At 42.2% G+C, this 19764-nt stretch overlaps 1 protein-coding gene across 1 annotated transcript in view; it reads left to right on the top strand.

The window, feature by feature from the left end:
• Positions 1-1654: 1654 nt before the first annotated feature.
• ZNF462 (zinc finger protein 462) overlaps positions 1655-19764 on the top strand; it is an 89242-nt gene continuing 71132 nt past the window's right edge. Inside the window, exon 1 of the mRNA XM_054003397.1 lies at positions 1655-1723. The gene's annotated coding sequence lies outside the window, so the exon portion shown is untranslated. The remainder of the gene's footprint in view (positions 1724-19764) is intronic.

Here is a 19764-nt window from a genome sequence, read left to right as displayed (position 1 = left end):
TCACATGTAACTTCCTCGGGAGCAGGGGAGGATCTCCCCCTCCAGCCGAACCGGAGCTCCGTGGTTCTAGTCTCTCTTCCAGCCATGCAAAACTGCAGAGCTGGAGAGCTCGAGAAACCCCACTGATGTTCCAACACCAGTCATGCCCTTGTGCTCAAATTGATTTTGCCTCACTCCCGCGTATTGATTTACTGAGTCTGCACGTAAACCCTAATTCCTCCCGCCCCTCCACCCCCATCCCCCTTTCCTCGCTAGACATAACCCCAGAAAGAATCTGACCTGGTGCTGTGGAAAGACTGGAGCGGGGGGGGTTTGCGCTGAGGTGGGGGTGTCGAGCAAAATAAGTAGCTCAGGACAATGCTTAATAGAAACGAGAATAAATAAAAATGCAGGCTACAGCCGCTTTGTCTTTGTCTGCTTGCCTTCATCACCCAGATACCTTTCTTTGTGAGCCTTGATCGTTAGTTTCCACGGTTTTAAATAATCAGTCACAAAGAGGCAGACAACTAGGTGTTGGGAGGCATAAAAGTTATTTTAAGTGGAATTATTTATTTTATTTTGCGGCCAAAAAAAAACACGTTTCACCAATGTAGAAGTGATTTTGGTGATAGTAGTGCAAGCTCTCTTTTCTCCCAAACGCTTGTGAGAAATAAAAAACCTGGAGATGACTGTCTTTATTTCCAGGAGTAGACTTCAAAATACGTGCCAGAAATGGACAATTTGAGTGTCCTTTCTCCACATCAAATGTGGGCTGGAAGGGGGATTAAAAACCAACCACGTGGTAGATCTGGTTTTATACTTTGCAACCTCCAGCTCCATTTATGTTCTTTACCCTGCTCAGGGAAGATTAGCCTCTAGATGGATGTGTCTGAGGGATCACCTCGGGGGCAGATCTGCATGCAGAAACCGGTTTTTGTCATGGCTGGAAGAGAGCTATGACCCAGCAGAGCGCTCCATCCGAGCGGCTCCCCCAGCATCGCAGGAGCAGCTGAGCGCTCCTGCACAGGAAGCTTTGTGAAGGCAACAGCTTGGAAGGGGAAGATCTTCAGATCTTTCCCCCTTCTTCTCCTCCTCCTTGGCCTGTGAGTGATTCAGTGTCCCAAACCTTAACTTTTTGTTACCACCTTCCTCCTCTTAATCTCCTTCATCTTCAACACCTCCTCCTCTATCACTACCATCTTCTCCTCCATCTGTCTGCCTGCTGGATCTCTCTCGCTTGCTTGCTTTTCCCCCTCCTCTTCCACCTCCCTCCTCTTTCTTCTTGCCTTTTCCTCCTCTCTTTTCTTCTCTTTTCTTTCTCTTTTTCCTCCTCTTCCTCTACACGTTGTTGTTGTTGTTAGAAAGGATTCTTGCACCCCCTGGTGCTCTTGCGTTTTGTGTGGTAGGAGAGGAGATTGTCTTCTTTCTCTCTCTCCCTCTGGTTGCTCATTATTCAGAGAGAGACACAGAGGGTGAGAGAGAGAGAGAGAGAGAGAGAGAGACGGATATCTCAGGTCATCTGCAGCTGCAGCAAACCAGTGAAGGAGAGAGAGAGAGAGGGAGAGGGAGAGGGAGAGAGGGGGGGAAAAGCAGGGAAAGATGGCGATCCTCCATTGCTGAGACCTGGCAAGGAGCACATGAGACTCACAAAACAACTTCCACAACAATAACAAGAAGAGCTAGGCAGAGAGGAAGAGGAGAGGAGAGGAGGCAGCAGCAAGAGCAGCAGTGCCGGGACGCTCCTGTAAGTTCTTGCAATTAAAACCCATCTCTGGTTTGGCATTGGAGAGATCATCTCTCGTTTGTGTGTTTATGTGTGTCTCGTTGTGTGTGTGTCTGTGCGTGTATTATTTTGTTTGTTCTTTTATGTCTGTCTTTCTTTCCACCACCTTCCTCTGAAATCCATTCATTCGGTCAACGGAGGAAGGAGGAAGAAAGAAAGGAAGAAAAGAAAAAAAAGAGAAGAGAGGGGAGCGAGAGCGGGGTGTTTTGTTTGAGAGAGAAGTCTCTTGCATGGAGGAGGAGAAGAGGAGGAGGTGCTGGTGGTGGTGGTGGTGGTGGTGGGAGGAGGAGGAAGGCGGTTAATTAATTTTTTGTTGTTGCATTACGGGGGGGGGGTGGGGGGAAATAGGGGAGATAAGTGAGATACCAGCCGAGCTTTCGGGGTGGGGGGTGCCTGAGAGGATATGTGTGTGTGTGCGAGGTCTGGATGGTGCTGTGCGTGTGGACTTGGATCAGAGACGGGAGACACACGGAGGAGAGAAAAGCTCCGTGCTGGCACGACCCAGGCAATCGGGTGACCTCTTTCTTCCTTTCTTTCTTTCTTTCTTTCTCGCTCTCTTTCTTTCTTTCTTATCTTTCTGCTGTCTTTCTTTCTTTCTCCCAGCCGCTCTCCCCCTCCTCCTCTTTCTTCTCGTCCCCTTCTCGCTGCCCTTCTCGCCGCTGGCGAGGCTGGTCCCTCGCCCCGGCGGTGGTGCCCCCACCGCGGCTCTCCTGGAGTTGGGATGCGGGGGTCCCCGTTGGCGTCGGGGCTGGGGGGCTGGTGGTGCCCGCAGGAGGTGGCTTGGAGGAGGACAGCGTTCAGCTGGAGAGCAGGAGCCATTACACACGCTTGTGCTCTCCTTTGAGAGAAAGGAGAGCGAGAAGGGAAGAAAGGAAGGGGAAGGAGCCCACTTCTACTTGCTCAGTTCCCCGATGTCCCTACCTTTAAACCAGGCAAGGGAGAAGGCGCTTTCTCCCCTGCCCCTTTCTCAACCCACCCGGAGCAGGTTTCTCCCTATCTCTCCCCCTCTTTCCCTTTCTTTATCTCCCTGTCCTCCATTTGCAAGCTGTCTGCTTTGGTTCCAGTCCAGGCTCCACAACACAAAGCTTCTCCTCGCTCTCGCACACATGCACACACACAGTCCACAGGCTCTTTATGTCTTCTGGAGTAACCTTCTCCTTCCTCCCCCCCGTGCCCCCCGGCTCCCCTCAGCATTGTGGTTTCTATTCTCCTCACAGATAGATCCTCCTGGAGCTTCATGTAGTTGTGATCTGATAGGATTCCTCCCCCCCTTCCCTTCACCTCCCTCTTTTTTGGGGAGAAAAAGGGAAAACTTTCATTTGTTTCTCTGGTGTTTGGAAGGGGAGAGACCTCCAAGTTTTGAGTGCTTTCTGTCCTGCTTTTGTGTGTGCGTCTGTGGGGGTCTGTTTGTCTCTTGAAGCTGCTTACATGTCTAAGAGGAAGTGACTAGTTTGGCAGAGAGCTGTGATCTGAGTCAGGTAAGCCATGTCATGTTCTCTAGCTCCACCAGAAAATGGAGGAGAGAGAGAGTAGACAAAGCTGAGATGGGAAGTGCTCCTAACATTGTGGATGTCTCTCCATGTTTTGAGGCTTTGCTGGGTAGGAGCTAGCTTAATCATGATTTTATCCCCTAAGGTTTTCCCTTCAGATTTTTCAATGCACAACATTGTGATGGGTCTTCTCGCTGTCTTCATGCTATCAGGAAATGAGGATTGGAGGAAATTGCTCAGATTCTCCTTCACACAGAGAAACACATCCTCAGGCTTTTTTCCTCTGATGCTTTCATGCGGAGGTCACCTTTCTAGATATTTTTCTTTGGTTAAAGACCACAGGATTTTGAAAGTTGATCAGTTGGCCAAGTAAATAGCATATATAAGCATATATTTTTAGATTTCTGAAAGCATTTGGAGGTAAGTGCATGCAGCTTGAGGCTGCTCAGGTTCTTCCAGAGGGTATCATGAAATGTTTCTTTTTTTCCTAGGTGATGATGCCTATTTTTTGGGATTTTTAACATCTCATTTCCAAGAGCATTCCTTCTTTTGGATGTGTTTTAAATTAAGATGGAATATTTCTCCCCACTCACTAGGTTGCATTAAAGTGATACTGGCAAGCTTTTAGTAGGTTCTTCAGAGCATCATAACATACATAATCTCTCGGAAAAAGCAAAACAGTTTTCACAGCTGTCTTTTTGGTGTCATAAAATACTGTTTTTTCCTGAAAACTTACAGCAACATTCTTACTGTGATTTTAATGTCATTATGGAAACCTGAGATCTTTAAAGTGAGATAGCAGTTGAGCAGGAGTTAGTGTGCTTTGTTTTTAACCCACCTTTTAATCTGAAGCAATTTTGAGTAGACCCAAAGCAGTCCTCAGATCTTTTCCCACCCACTGAAATCTGCACATCAGCTGCACAGTAGATGCAGTTCCTCAAAAAGTTAAAAATACATCCTAAAATGCATGAGGGGGATATTAGAGTTCAGTGCTGCTGAGCTTGAAGGCACAGTTCCATGGAAGGGTGTGAGTGATGTCCATACATTGATTATTCTAAGGTGTTTAACAACAAATACAGGAAGATGTTAAGTGGCAGGATGGGGGACCAGTGAATCTGAACCAGAACACCCTCCCAGATGTGCAAAAAAACAGAAAGATTTGAGGATTGCAGTGATGGGTGATGAACTTGAGATTCGTCTTAGAGGTTAAAAATCAATGCCCTTGTTTTATTTTTGCTGTGGAAGAAATGTTTTAATGTGTAATCTAATATACTTCGAAAGGATATTGCTTTATCAACTGTGAATTTCTTAAGTTCTGGTTGCTGATGTGTCACCCAAATTACTGAGGTTCTCTGGCTGTCTCCATCTTTCAGAAGAAGGCCATGGAGCATACCATTTCAGGTATGTTTAATCTTATATTTTGACAAAAAGAGAGGCTCACTGGTTTGGTTTTGGGGTTTTGTTTGTTTGTTTCTTTTTGCTGTTGTTGTGGTGTTTTGTGGTTTGTTTTTTTTTTTTCCCTGAGGTGTTATTTTTTAATGGCATTTTCAGACCTCTGCACAGGTCTAAGTCAGCCATTGAAGACAAACTGAAAAATTGCCCACTGACCTTTGCTTATTTGGGTCAGATCCCAAATATCCATCCCCTATATGGACTGTATGCAGTGTTTGTGGTTCAGAGCTGTGAATCTCCTCTTACTTCTGGAGAGGTCAGCCCAGTGCTGGCACTACAGGGTGCCCTGCAGATACACTGCCCTTGAACGTGGCATGTGCAATCCAAGAACAGCTCTGAGATTTAAGATCAAGATCTTTTTGGGAGGGCCTCTTAACACCCTAGAAAACCAAACAACATCACAGTCGTTTTAATGGGATTTTTTTGGTTGTGTTTTTTTTTTTTTTTCCCTGGGTTTCCTCACTACGAGACTGAAACCTCTTCAGAGAATGACATTCTTGTTAATGGTGCTTCTTGCTGTGGTTCTTCCCAGACAGACTGAAGTTCACCTTGCTCTTAAAATTCTAGCTGAAGAACTTTTATTAAAAAAAAAAATCCCAAAACAACACAAAACAATTCCACCCACCAAAAAAATCCTAAACAAACAAAAACCCCAAAACCCATTGGTTTTTAAAGAAGCTCCAGAAAGATGATCTTAATTCACGCCATGGTGGTGGCATGAATGTTTCTCCAAATCAGGCACAAATTTCTTCATTCAGACAATGGCTTTCAATTGCTTTTGGTTTGGAGCACACAGAATCTTTTATTGGTCCCATCTCTAATAGAAAGAATAAGCATTGATAGCTTATTCTCCAGTATTTAATGCTTTTCTTAATCACTTTTCTCACATCTACTAGACATAGCCTATGAAGCACTGCTTTAAAAATATTTAAAGAATTATTTCATTTTACATTTTCACTAGCTTCACATGTGGTTATGTTGTTGAGAAACTTAAGATGTCATGTTTACAATTTCCTTCCATAATTAAAAATACTATTTTATTGCAAGAAGAAAACTAAAAATACAGTAATTTGTATGCTTAGACTGTGAAGAATATGAGTACATAAAGGGGTGCTGGAAAGGGAAAGCAGGGCAACTGCAAGTGGAAATGGAAAAAAATATGACCATTCCAATCCAGTGACCTTTATAAATTTGTTAGCGTTGTGCACTTTGACTTAAAAGAGGAATTGACTTTTATGAAGACCGATAAAAGGATGACTAAAAAGAGAGTTGACAAGTAGATGACTATTGTTCAGCATAGATGTCTGGACATCTGGCAGATGTTCCTCTGGGGCCCAAGGAATGGGCAAGTTTAATTTTAGCCTTTAGAAGGAAATGGGAAGAACTTAAGTCTTATAATAGTACAACTTACAGTTTGAGGAAGAATACTTCAGAAGAGCTCAAAAGATGTCTCTTGAAATCTGGAACTCCCAGAAACCCAGTGTGAATTAGCATTTCCTATTGGGTTTTCCCATTATTCCAAACAATGTGGAGTTACAATATAAATTGAGATTACCTCAGTTAACTGTAACACTTTCTCTGTGTGGTGTTGCGGATAATTTCCTTAAACAGGCAGAACAGCAGTGCTTTGAAGTAAGAAACTGCATAATAAGGACTTGAAAATGTGAAACTGGTGAATAGCTGTGTACTACTCATTAACTAATATTGTCCCATGTTGAAGTGTCACCAAGCAAACTAGGGACAAATGCAAAAGTCCCCAGTGAAATAGTGATTGGAAGAAGCTGCTGATGGAGGAAGGAGGTCCTGTTTTCCACAGATCAGGAAAGGTCTACAAAGGCCGAGATGTCTGTGTTGTTTTGTGTATTTTGTTTCCTTATATTTTGTTACATTTCCAATCTATTATAGAAGAAAAATAATGGAAATGCTTCTTCAGCATAATGTATTTCTCTTATTTTGAATCTTAACAGATACTTTTCTACCTTGAAGTAGAAGATTATATATTTTGTGAACTTGTTCTGGATGAATATGGTCTGCTACCAGTGCCAGAACTGTATGATTTGCTTAACTTGCATACTTGATCCAAGATGTGTTCAAGTATGAACTTCTAATTGCTGGCTTCAGCAGAGATGTTGAACTTCATCAGTCCAAATGCCTGCTTGCTTTCCCAACAGTGGCTTCATCTAGGGTACTAAACAATCAAGAAATCTCTGGGCACACGGGAGGTGTGCAGGAGGTCTGCGGAGTGTTAATTGAGGAGAGAATGAGAAATTCCATCTTATTCTTCAGAGAGTGAGAATAATTTTGGTGGGGGGGAGGGGGAAAATAAAAGGACTGTGATGAGAGTGAAGGTTGCTTAAACATCTTCTAACTTCTCAGAGAGAGGAACTCAAATTGTTTAACCAAGAGGTGCTGGAGAAGGTGGTGTGATGCAAGTCCTCAGCTGCTGGCAGAGACACAGTTAACATTGTACACGGTTGAACTTCAGAATGGCACTTCTCCAAATGAGTTGACTGTTGAAAATAAAATGTTCCAGAAGAACTGGGAGAACAGGAAAGAAGTTAAAATAGCATGGTTTGTATGCCAGTGCTGAAAGAAGAAAAGGGGAGAGGAAGGGAGATAGATCGACTTATGATAATTATCTTGTCGGTTGTAGCAAAAAAAAAAAAAAAAAAGTCTTTTGTAGAAGTTTCCAAACTTAGGGGACCAGGTTTAATAGAAGTGATCTGTATTTGCATCCTGAATTTAGGAAGTATTCTTCTACTTTCAGCTTGTGTTTGGGAAGTTCAACACATAGGTAAATACAAAGTCATGTGAGTTCTCTTGTTTTTGGGTTCTGTTCCGTTTTGTTCTTTCAGTGTTAAAAACAATACCAAAGATTTAAAAAGTCTGCCCCTCATCTCTTGAGCTTTATTAAGCTGTGCCAGAGGTTGCAGCACAAATACATCTCCAAAGGAATTTGAGGAAGAGGAGAGAGATTGAGATAAGGAAAGGGGAGCCATTTTGTTTGGTGTCTTACAGTTGAACACAATCTTAAATACAATATAATTTTTTTTTTCCCCTCTGGGCTGTGTTGGAGTTGATGGTCTTGGTGCAGTTGCTTTGGTCAGCTTGAGGCAATGTGTGTTACTGCAGTAACTCAAAATATCCTGGGCTAATCGCTACTTGAAGGAACTTTTCTTTCAGCAGAGTTTAAGAAAGCTTTTCCTCATCATTGCTTTTGACTGCTTTGTAGTAATTTTAGAGATACATCTGTTATCAGAACATCAGTCCCAGACCTAGCAGCAGTGCTATACATTGTATTTTACCTTGATCAAAAGTCTCATTGTTTTTGACTGGTTTTTGTGGTTTTCCATAATTATAATTATAATTATAATTATAATTATGGACCTCCACAGCTGCTATCTAAGGGGAGTACAGGGGTTCTGGCTTGGGCTAAAAGCAGCTTCTTAGGTAGAAGATGGTAAGATCCATCAGAAGAAGCAATTTAGTTGAGTTTAGCTGGTAATTGAAAGAAGATGGAAATAGGAGATCTCAGGATGTTCAGGAGTTGTTCTTGAGTGGAGTCAAACACAGTCTCTTAAAGAATACTTGTTTAATAGTGTCAGCATAAAGAGCTGTAGGCACAGCATCAATGTCATGAGTGATTAGGAAGGACTTATTTGGAGCTTATTAGGGTAGGAATCATTGCAAGGCCACTGTGTGTTGAGGACAAATAATTCTGGGAAAGCACTTGATTCACTGGGCTACTTCTATTAGTTTTGAACCAGTTAAATTAAGAATTCAGTTCTTGACGTGTCACTTGTTACTTCCTGGTGGAAAATAAGAGATACAATAAGAAAATAAGACCTTCTAATTGGGATTACGTGTGAAGAAGCTAAGTGTTTGCATTATGTGACAGTGTTTTCCCTTCTCCTTCCAGTTCCAGGAATATGCAATTAATAACTTGAAGTCATTTAGATAATGGGTGCTCAGCAGCCCTGGATGTTGTATTTGCAACACTTGTTACAGATGCAGGCTTTGTGCTGACCTGAAGATTAGGAAGTGGGATGTTCATCAGAATGGCACTACAGTTGCTATTAAAAAGGTCTAGAAAGGGGCCTGAGAACCCCAGCTGCTGTCATGGTGTGGAGGAAGTCAGGCCTTCAAAGGATACAAGGATTAGAGCATCAGGAAAAGTAAATGGTAGCATCAGCACAAGTAGAAAATAGGCAGAGCTGTTCAGCAAACAGAAAAAAGTAGGCTAAGGCATGCCATAATTATGTGCACTGGAAACTTGCTTCTAATAGAGCAGTGGCATGGGGTAGAGAGGCAGGAGAACGATTTTTCAAGACAAAACAAAGCAGACATTGCAGAGAATTATATAGGAAGACTGAGGATTCAGTGTGCTCGTGATAATGTGAAAGAGAAGACTTTGTTTTGAAAGATGCTAAAAATGGAATCTTCTGATGCACATGTGGTCAGTGTTTCCATGGCCTGGTAGGACAATGGGGGCTTCTTTTGCATTGCTGGGATGAGCAAACCCTTCCTTTCCGCCTGCAGCTCTTGGGTTCAAACAGTGTCTTGGGATGGTATCAGTGGAAAGAAGGCATCACAGGATATTCCTTTTGGGAAGAAGATGGGTCATCCTGGGTTGGACTGTTGTCATGCAAATGCTTCAGAACACAATGGCCACTTATCACAGGAGCCAGGCAAGCACATTCCTCCCACACACTGTCCCCAGACCTCTCCAAAGAAAAGAGCAGAATGGGGGGGAATGTAACACTTGGAACCTGTGCTCCAGCAAGCACACAAAATTTTCTTAAATTTCTTGTAATTTTTCTCTTAAATTTCTTACATTTTCTCCCCCTATTTGTCAAATAAACAGCAAAGCTAAGGGAGAGACTACTTGTGCTGGAAGATTTTGGTCCAGCATGATGTTGATGTGGAGGGTGGTTCATTTACCTTCTAATGATTGAGTTGCTGGAGAATTTGATTGAGTGTGTAGCTGGGAGAGTGATCATTAATAAAGGCCTTGCTGCGGTCCAAAAGTCAGAATTTAGCTGGCTGATGATGCTGAAAATGGTTGGGTTTTGTGGGTGTTTTGTTTGTTTGGGGTTTTTTGTGGGTTTTTTTGTTTGTTTGTTTGTTTGGTGGGGTTTTTTGGGTTTTTTTGGGGTTTGTTTTTATTTTTATTTTCTTCTCACTTCTACCTCCCTCTTGTTGATATTAAATGGACAGCTGAAATAGATCCTAGGTCAGAAATTCAGAGGGATTGGTGTAGGTGGTTTATGTCAATGGTGATTGTTCAGCAACTTCTTTGTCATTTCCCTTTTTTTGTATTTTAATTTTCATGATTTTATTAAACAAAGTGAAAACTACAGTCTGGGCTAAACTTGGAATAGCTTGAGGAGTGCTGGTCTTGAGGGGGATGCAGTGAGTCAACATGAGTACTCATCTCTAGTTGAGAAAACTGCTGCTGGAGAGAACTTAAGAGGCACATGGATATTTATTTATTTTAACTAAGACTTGGATTCTTCAGTCCAGTCAGACTCAGCTAGATTTGTGGGATTTGTGGGTATGTGGCTCTTTGTTAAGGGTATTTGGGTGTCTCTGACCAAAAAGAAAGGAGACCAAAGAATTGCTGTCCAGCCCTTGAAATATTGCTCTTTTTTTTTTTTTTTTTTTATTCATTCAACCATCTATGCCTCTACCCAGTAAAATAGGTATAATTAGGATTTAACATGGATGTTGGAAATTACGACCCTGGTGCTGGACTCTGCTGCTGTGTGTGTTAAAACAAACCAAGATAAGGAAAGAAAAGCCTCCTTTTGTGAGTGGTTCTGGTGTGTGAGACTGGAGCAGAGCTGCTCTTCTCTTGGCGAGCACTTGAGAGATGAGATATGGTTACCTGCCACCTTGTTTTTGTGTCACTGCTGTCATTCTGACTGAGCCTGTCTTCTCAAGTGTGTTATTGCTTGTGGTGAGTATGGATAAATATATATACACAGTGCCTACTTAATTGGTGATGCAGCAGAGTTTGGAAGGCAGTGGCCAATGGAGTTATCTTCTTGTTTTCTTCTATGTTGTGAGACAAATGGCACCATGAAGACAAATAAATAAATAAATAAATAAAATGTCAATGTGAACAAATTTGGAATTATTTCTCTCTGTATTTGATTGGAAGCTCTGATTTTGCATTTCATTTTCTCCCCTCCCTTTTGTCTACAGCTGTGTGGCTCGGGGTGCAGGATGTGGGACCTCTTTGAAGCCTTGCTTCTATGATGCTCAGCTGAATAGCTTGACAAGTGTAAAAAATGTAACAAATGGCTGATGGAAAATCGAGAGCAGCCAGACAGCTCTCAGCCTGGTTAATTAGCTCCTTGACTGCTAAATTGTTCCTGCTTCGTCATATGGCTGTGGCTTGCAGCCCTGCAAGAAAGGGTTTGGCTTCCTGGCCAGGAGCATGCATCCCAAAAGTTGAATTAATGTAACTTGAAGTCAGTGTGGACAGGTTCTTTTTGGACTAAATGACCTTTTATCTTTGCTGGGGGCGGGAAGTGGGGAGAAAGCATATCGGCTTTCAGCTGTGTCAGGTCATGCAGAGGCCAAGTTCTCTTGTCTGTGATCAAGCATATGGTGTGAAACAGCCCAGTGTGCAACAGCACCCGGGCAGAGAGCACTCCAGCAGCCCTTCTGTAGGTAAATGTGACCCAAGGCCACGTTCTGCCATGCAGGATGGGTGTGTTTAACCCTTCAGTGGCTCCTGGTGTGTTTCCATCTTGGTGGGTTTGGAAGGACCTGTTGCTCAAGAGTGCACACAGGTTTCTCCAGAACACCCGTGCGTGTGTGAGACCTGAAATCTCTGGCTCCAAGGACATAACTGTATTACTCACGGGGGCTGCTGAGAGAGTGAGTCAGTGTGTTTGGGTCTTTGCATGAATAAATGAGTAAACCTGAATTATTTTAAAATGAACAGATTGCAGAGGTGATAAAAAACGACAATGAACTTTCCATTCCACGCCCCCTACCAGTGTGCTGCTCTCCTTCCACTGTGGGGTAGGGGGTGGTGGGGGGAAGACAAAGATTTTCAGTTCCCCTAAGGAACCACATAAAAAGACCTGCTGAGGCTGTAGTGTAGTCAGAAAATGTCTTTCAGACAGAGATTGCTCGGCAAGGTGTCAGGCAGGTTGACCAAAGGTTGCCCAAGTTGTGCTCCTGCAAAATGAATATGGAAGGGTCGTTGCCCTCCATGGTTCTTCAGTGCTTCCACAGGTTCACCAGTTGGTGTACAGGAATATAGTTTGCTTGCTGGTATTCTGGTCTTATCTCTGAAGATATTTATTTTAAGAATTCATGTCTACATAGGTTTGTTAATACTGTACTGTAATATCAGATGGGCTGCTGAGACCTCAAGGGGGTGAGGAATCTATTTTTAGTGTGTTTGAAGGGTAGATGATGTTTCAGGTTGTGGAATGACTTTCTAGGGGGCCTGTCACCATATACTGAAGTTTTGTATGTCATGGCAGTGGAGGCCAGTCATATGATGATGAGTTAGTAACTTAAATGGGACATTAAAAAAAAATCCTGCTCTTTGGGGAAATTTTAAAGATAGATGGAGCTAAAATGTCACACCGCCTGTTCTCATGCTTTTTTCCTTGATGTGCTGAAGACTTCTAATCCTCTTTACAGGTGAATTAAGCAGTCTGCTTATGAGCTGAAGGCAATACCTGCTGATCTGTTGACATCCAGATTGAAGGGTTATTCATGTCTCAGTAAGACTTTTAGTAATGGATGACCACAAGAACATTTTAGCTGCCCAGGTGGTGTGAAGAAGGCGGTTTGTGATCTCCTTCCACGTCAGAAGTTAGTCCCATGTAGGAAGTTGGATAGTAGCAGTGCCGTCATCTTTGAGCGTGTTTGACACCCCAGCCTGCAGAGGTTTGGAGCTCTAGGTTGAAAAGATCCAGCTTCAGACAGATGCATACATGCAGCAATCTGAGCAGTGAACCCAGTTGTGCTTTTGAAGCATTGCACTGTGGTGGCAGCCACGAAGAACAGATTTTAATGATTTATTATAGTGAGATTTTACATGGATTTGCTTCCTATTTCCTTTGGAAGACAGCAAAACTGGAACTTTTAAAGGATTCCTCTTACATTCCTGGGATTTTGTTTAGTGTGCAGGCATGTGCGCTTTATTTATTTTATAACTGCTCACTACCACTGTTAGGAATGTTAACAAAGGCTTTTTAATAGGTTAGACCTCACCACTGTTGCATTTTCCTAGTTACCGTAGTGCATTTGGTAGATAATAGATGGTGGGGAGCTAAAGCCCTTATGCTCTAAAAGCTCATTCATGTGAACAGTTGCTGTGCCCTGATTCTGAATTTTCACTGCAGCTACTTGTGTGAGTAAACATTTGAAGATCCGATCCTTAGCTGCATGGAGTAATTCTTGTGGAGCTTTTCAGGGAGGCGTTTGAAAATTACATCTTGAATTGAGGATGCCCTTAACTTTCAACAGCTTCCACCTACATACATGAGATGCTCATTTGTGGTTGCATGTGAGGGCATGGCTGTAGCAGATTTGCAAGATTCAGCAGAAGCATATGCATTAGATAATTCTTTCACTTTCATTCATGTGCTCCTTCTTTCATTCTCACTCTTTGTATTTTGACAGCAGGAGCATGTATGTTACAAATGCTCAACTTTGACTTCAGTTAGTGTTGGCATGTCCCTGAAGTACTGTTTCATGTGAGTTTGCAGATGTTCTAGTGAGAACATTCCTGTTTGCTTTGTTATCTGTGGATGATGCTCACATGTTCTGGAGCCCCATCACTAATTGTGGTTTTAGAAGCCATTTTTCCCCCCTCATTTTTTTCCTCTTAATTAAGGGATTGGCTTCAATAGATATTAATAGATATTAATGGTTTGTTGAAGACAAAAGTGTTTTGGATCAGGAAGAATGCAACCTAGGTCCTTTTACAATGGCAGAAGTGTGTACCTTTGTGTGTGTGTACATAATACAAGTTCCTATCCATGTGGTTCGTGCTGCTGTGGTGGTTCATCTGGCAGATGATTTAAATATTTACTCCAAAAGAGCTTGTTCTCTGTTGGTGTGAAGCAGCATTTCCAGTTATTTTTAGGTCATTTTCATTTTAGCAACCCTGTTGGAGATAAACCAGATACAAGGGCTCCAAACTGTCCCTGCATTTTGGTAGAGATTAATAAAATAAAACTTAATGGTTTGATCCCAAGGGGAGGGAACGGGCCATCTGGTTAACAGAAGGTTAGGCAAAGCAGTACAGCACTGAGAGTGCCATAAACCAACCCAGAATATCTGGTAGTGTGTCCAGTTGCTGCATGTATTAAGCGTTGAAATGGTGCTCTCGGATCTGCAGAGCCAGCAGTTCTGTTACCACTGCTGTGACGCAGGAGATAATTCTGTTGGGCAAGCATCAGCATGGGGGTGGATCTACAGCACAGGATGTGTAATGTCAACATGAAGCATGGGAGCTGGCAGTAAGAAGGAAAGCAGCCATTTCATGCCAGTGCAGGAAGCCCAGATAGATTTTTTTTCTTCACCCCCCCTCTGTATCTTGTCCTTTTGTGCTGCTTTCATGCTTGGTATTAAACAATTACCTTCTGCTTTGTCATCTGGAAACTTCAGCCCAATAGGGTTTCATTTCTTCCTCTCTTCCTGAACCTGTGGGTTTTTTTTCCTTGGTTTTGTTTTGTTTTTTTGTTTTGGTTTTTTGTTTGTTTGATTTGGTGGAGGGGGTTGCTTGTTTGTTTGTGTGTATGTTTCTTTTTAAAGAGCCAAATGAAACACAAAGCAATGAAGTGCACTCCAAAAGCATGTCTGATGGATTATAAAAGGGGCTGGGGGGACACTGAAGGGCTGAGCAGATCTGGAGAAAGAGGACAGTTCAGTCATGTGCAAGTCCTGAGCTTCAGATGAATCTCCATGGTAGATCCTTTTGGCTTTAGTGCAGACAGTTTGTTCAAAAGCTGTAACCATTTGAGAACATTGAACTGCAGCTGCGAAATGCAGAAGGTTTGAAATGCTGTGATACTGTGTAGACCTTGAAACTCTGTAATTATTAAGAAACTGTAGAAAGCTACTGTAACTGTTCATGCTTTCTTTTTACCAGAAATTTGGCTAATGCAGTGACACCCTTTTGGTTGTGTTTTTTTTTTTTTTTTTTTTTTTTTTGTTTTGTTTTGTTTTTTTTTTTTTTTTGAAGAGCTGAATATTGTTACTAGTCTATCTAAATCTGCAGAAGAAAGTTTCTAAGTAAGTTTACTATGCATTTAATGGACTTAAAAAATTTGGTGGTATGGCTTCTGTCAGCTCAGTCACACACTGGCCAACTGGTTTAGGGTTTTTTTCCACCCATAACATTTGGAGATATCTTCTTGTAGCTGCAGCCTGGGAAACTCTGGGATACCAAAGCTTGCTCCTTGATGGGCACAGCAGAGCTGAACTTCATAATCAGAGTTCTCATGGTTTCCATTGCCTGCTCAGCAGGATCTTCAGATAATATGTTACAAATCCCCTTGAATGAATCCTTGTCTTGGATGCCGTTCTGTGGCAGCTCTGCAAAAGCATGATTTTCTTCATGTGTTCCTAAGAACTGGACTGGGAGTAGTCAACCCACAGGTATGTTTTCCCAGTTGCAGTTTGGTGATGGGAGGAGGGGATGCATATAAAACATGACTTGTGTGTGAAGACTGTTTGTTCTGTTCTGCAGTAACTCCATCCTTAAAACTGCTCCACTGGCCCTGTTCAGAATTTTTGGTTGGAGCTATGGGACTCTGGCACTTCTGCATAGGGCACTTGCAAATAAATGGCATTGAGGAATTATATGAGACTTGAACATCATTTCTCAGGGCAGAACTCCTTCTTGGTTCCATAGAGATGCCATGGTGTGGCTGTTTCATCATCAAAAGTATTAAGGATGCAAGCAAATAAAAATATTTTTTTTTAAATAAAGTACGGCAATCTGTCTACCCATGTAATTTCTACTTCAGGTTGTACTTTGTAGTGGCTGGTAATTTTGTGCTTTTTCTGGTGGTGTTGGAACAGTTTTCAGAACATGCTGGAGGAATGTTCATCGGAAGTGCTTCTTCATACGCAAATGAACAATGCCACCAGATATTGTCTGCACATTTTCTCATAAACCATTTCTGTAGTGCGAAGAAAATGCATTGTCCTTGACTTTTTTTCCTACTGAAAAAGGTGCTACTTGCCGAAGATAGTTTATTATAAATAACTACTAAGATGATAATCTCACCACAGCATGCTTGGCAGTCTTCCACTGAGTTAGCCTGTTTCAGCAAGGAGCTGTCGCTTAAGATACAAAGCAATCTGCAGGGACATATGATCACACACACTGACTGTTTTCTCAGTCATCATGGATGCCTTATCGTTTCCTGTGCCTGTAATTAGGAACTGGAATTATTATCTGGTGAACCAGCAGGATCCACCTCCAGAAAGGTGGACCTGTGTTCCCACCTCACAAACATTTTGGTTGCAGAGAAGTTCTGAGTTACGGAGGCTCTACTAGAAGAATGGCTGTTAGAAAAGGCAAGGGCTTTTTTGCCTTTTATTTTTGTCAGAAGGATAGATGTGAACTACTGGGGAAACTCCTGATATATATATATATATATATATATATATATATATATATATATATATAAAGTTGGACTGCTTACAGCAGTCATTCCTATTAAAAATTATGGAGAAATGCAAGCCTACCCTTGGCAGTGGTGCAGAGAGGGTTTTTTTTATTGTTAGCTTTGTTTGGGTAAATAATGACTTCAGGACCTCTGAATGTTTTGTTTTGTAGGGATGCTGTCCAGGAGAAAGATTATGATAAAGAGATAAGATACTATATCCACTTTTTATGAGAGTATCAGAAAACTAATATTAGTATCTGTATACACCTAGTGTCAAGATTTGGCTGTAGTCACATAGTTGGATGATGGCTTTTTTGAATTTACTGCTTTGTGGTACATGACTGTTGAGTTATCATGTTATTGCAACAATTATGTGATGGATATCAGTGGCAAACTTCCTTTCAATTACAGTGCTGGCAAGTGTTTGCCTTTTATTTGTTTAAAAACAACTTGATCAGGCCATCTCTACTGCTGTGTTGACAATATAATATGAATCAGAACTTTTTCTAACTTCCATGTTACTCATGGATTTTGTTCTGTTGTGCTTGATGCTTCTCAGTACTAAAAACTTCTCTTTAAAGCTTGGGCATCTGTGGTTGCTTAGAAGTGTGGAATGTGATATTTAGTGGAAGCAATTGGTGAGATTGAGGTGGAACAAATGAAGATACCAGCAAACATGATGGACTTTTTCTTCTACTGGATTTGGCAGATGATGTTAAATCCATGTATCTAAATAGATCAATGAGAAAGCAGGAGTCATGAAGAATTTAGTCAGACACTGACTTGCAAGGCTTAACATCAGCCTTAACATCAGCCCTTTTTCCCCCCCCCAAACATTGCAAAAGCATGGAATTGACTCATCTGGACAGAGAGATGCTAAATCTTTATCTAGTGATGGTATCCTTCTCTACAAACTCTACAAAAGCTCTGCTCTTTTCCTGTGAAGTTGTGGGAGCAGATTCATGGTGGAATGGGCTCTGCTTCCATCTAAGATGAGGAAATTATTGGAGCCAGTTCCTGGTATTCAATGTCTCTCACGTGACTGTGGATTGTTCTTCATCTCAACATCTGACCCAGATGCTTTCACACTCTGGGATGGCTCTTCAGAGTCTGTCATGTCCATAAATCACCTGCCTTGGATGAACTTGTGTCTTTAAGGAAAATCCTGTGGAACAGTTAGCTTCAGCCTTACTGAGGGACATACTCTGAAGAGCCAGCTCATTAAGCGAGCTTTGAAGGGTGTGATCTGCAGAGCAGCTTCCTGTTATTTGGTTAATGGTTGACCTAGTTCTACTGCCATATGCCTCCTGGAATGCATTCTAATATAAAATATGTGCTAAAGCAAGACTGGGATAATAGATGGAACATCAAAGCCTCTATGGAACAGAAATCATATAATGCTGTTGCGTTTTGGAGGGTATAGTAGTTACTAAAAATGGCAATATCTTAATGGAACTGTGCTGATTCTGATGGCAAACTCAGGAATGTTAAACACAGCCACCCATGTTGGGTATTTTTCAAGCTGGCCTTGTACAAAAGGTTTGTATCAGTAATTCCCCGTGCTCTGTATGTGAAGCTGAAGTTAGGTAGTGAAGCATTCAGAGTGATATTACAGCTGTGAGAAAAGATTAGATTAGATTTGGCTAAAGGCAGGCGGATTTTTTCCCTGTGGTAGGTGTTTTTTCCATTGCAACCATGGATTAGCAATTTTTTTTTCCTTTTTAAATGCTGGCTAGAAGCCACAAATTGGTATTTGAGCTTTTACCTGATAACAGAGACAGCATATTTATGTACATACTTACACTTAGGCAAAAATATAAGAAATTTGGAGGTAGTGGGTAATGTTCAACCTCCAGCCTGAATGAGGGTTTCAGATGTGCTGAAGTTCTGAAGAACTTGACTGGCTGTGTTTTCTGATTGATTTGGTTTTCTGCCCTAGGAAGAGGAAGGATGTTTGATAACAACTGTTTTCATAAGCAAGCGTGCATTATGGTAGAACAAGGGGAAGGGAGAATTAAAGCCACGTTTTGTAACCTCTCGAGAGCTCAGGCCTCTATCAGTAGAGGTTGGCGATTTATTTTTCTTTTGTCAGTGTGGGAAACTGAACTGCTCAGCAGACAGCACCACATTGCGTGTTCACACGACCTGGCAGTGGCCAACCTTTGCCTCTTGGGTTGCAGATGGCTTGCAAGCTGTCCAGGTGTGAATTCTGGGCAGAGGTATGTCACCACAGCGGTGGGGGTGGCTGGGGCCAGCCCAATTTGTCTGTGTGGGAAGCAGTAAGCTGTCGGGACACGCAAAGGCAGCTGCTGCGGATGAGCACGAGGAGTGCCCAACCTTTAGAGAAGTGGTGGGAAGTCTTGGGACTCACAATAATCTTGTGCTTCTCTAACTCCTTCAAGCCTGTTCAGGTGCTTCTGGTGACTCTGTGCACTTTTGTGTGAGGGCTGGGAATATTTTGGCACATTTCTGTAGGATACGTGCAGCGACAGCGTTCTGCAGTTTCCACTTCTTTCTTTCATTTAACGCTGAACTGAGTTTTTTTGTAGGAGAGCTGCCTGGTGGAAAACAAAACTGCAACATTTTTTAGCAGGACACAGTGTGTTGTGTGAGCCATAAATCATATTGGTCATGAAAAAAAAAAAAGAAAGAAAAAAAAAAAGAAAAATCTCTGCGACTGACACAAGCACAGCTATTTGTGCAACCTGATCAGAACAAAGGATAATGCTTCTGCTGCAAGATCAGACAGATCTGACGTTTCAGCAGGCTGGGCAAATGAATGGCGGAAGTGGTCCGCCTCCTCTTATCCATTGTCTCAAAGATGCAGGCTCATAGAGAAGAAAGGGAGTTTGAATAGGGCTTCTAAAGGAATATGCAGCTTTGTGTTCTGTGGGAAGAGAGCAAGGAGGAGTTCTAGAAGTTCTCTGCATTGGCAGGCTGACAAGCTCGTAATGGGAAAATGTGGCAGTGGACTACTGGTGTTGAAGGAACACTTTTGCTTCTGTAGCATGCCTAGAAAATCTGATCTGCAATTAGGAGACTGGTGAAATGTTCCACGCCTGGAATATGGAACCAACCCTCTCCTGAAGGAAGGTCAGTGGGTCTTTAAATCCAATGAACTCTGACCTCCTGCTTGAGACTTCTTGTATACTTTTCTTCTTCTTCTTTTTTTTTCCTTTTTTTTTTTTTTTTCTCTTTTCTGTGTCACCTGAATAGTCTGTGTGTTCTGGGATACCTCTCAGTTGTGTTCCTGATGGGACTTTTGCATAGGAAGGGCTGGAATATCCAATTACTGGGACAGTCAGAACCTTCTACTTGGGAGATTCTTGTGGTTTTTCGTGCTCCAGCTGTCAAGTTAACCCAACTGGGATTTTAGTAGCAATCTCCCTTTTTTAAAAGCATA

Source organism: Vidua macroura, chromosome Z (genome assembly GCF_024509145.1).
Source record: "Vidua macroura isolate BioBank_ID:100142 chromosome Z, ASM2450914v1, whole genome shotgun sequence".
In the NCBI taxonomy this organism is placed as follows: Eukaryota; Metazoa; Chordata; class Aves; order Passeriformes; family Viduidae; genus Vidua; species Vidua macroura.
This window is presented reverse-complemented; position numbering and strand designations above follow the sequence as displayed.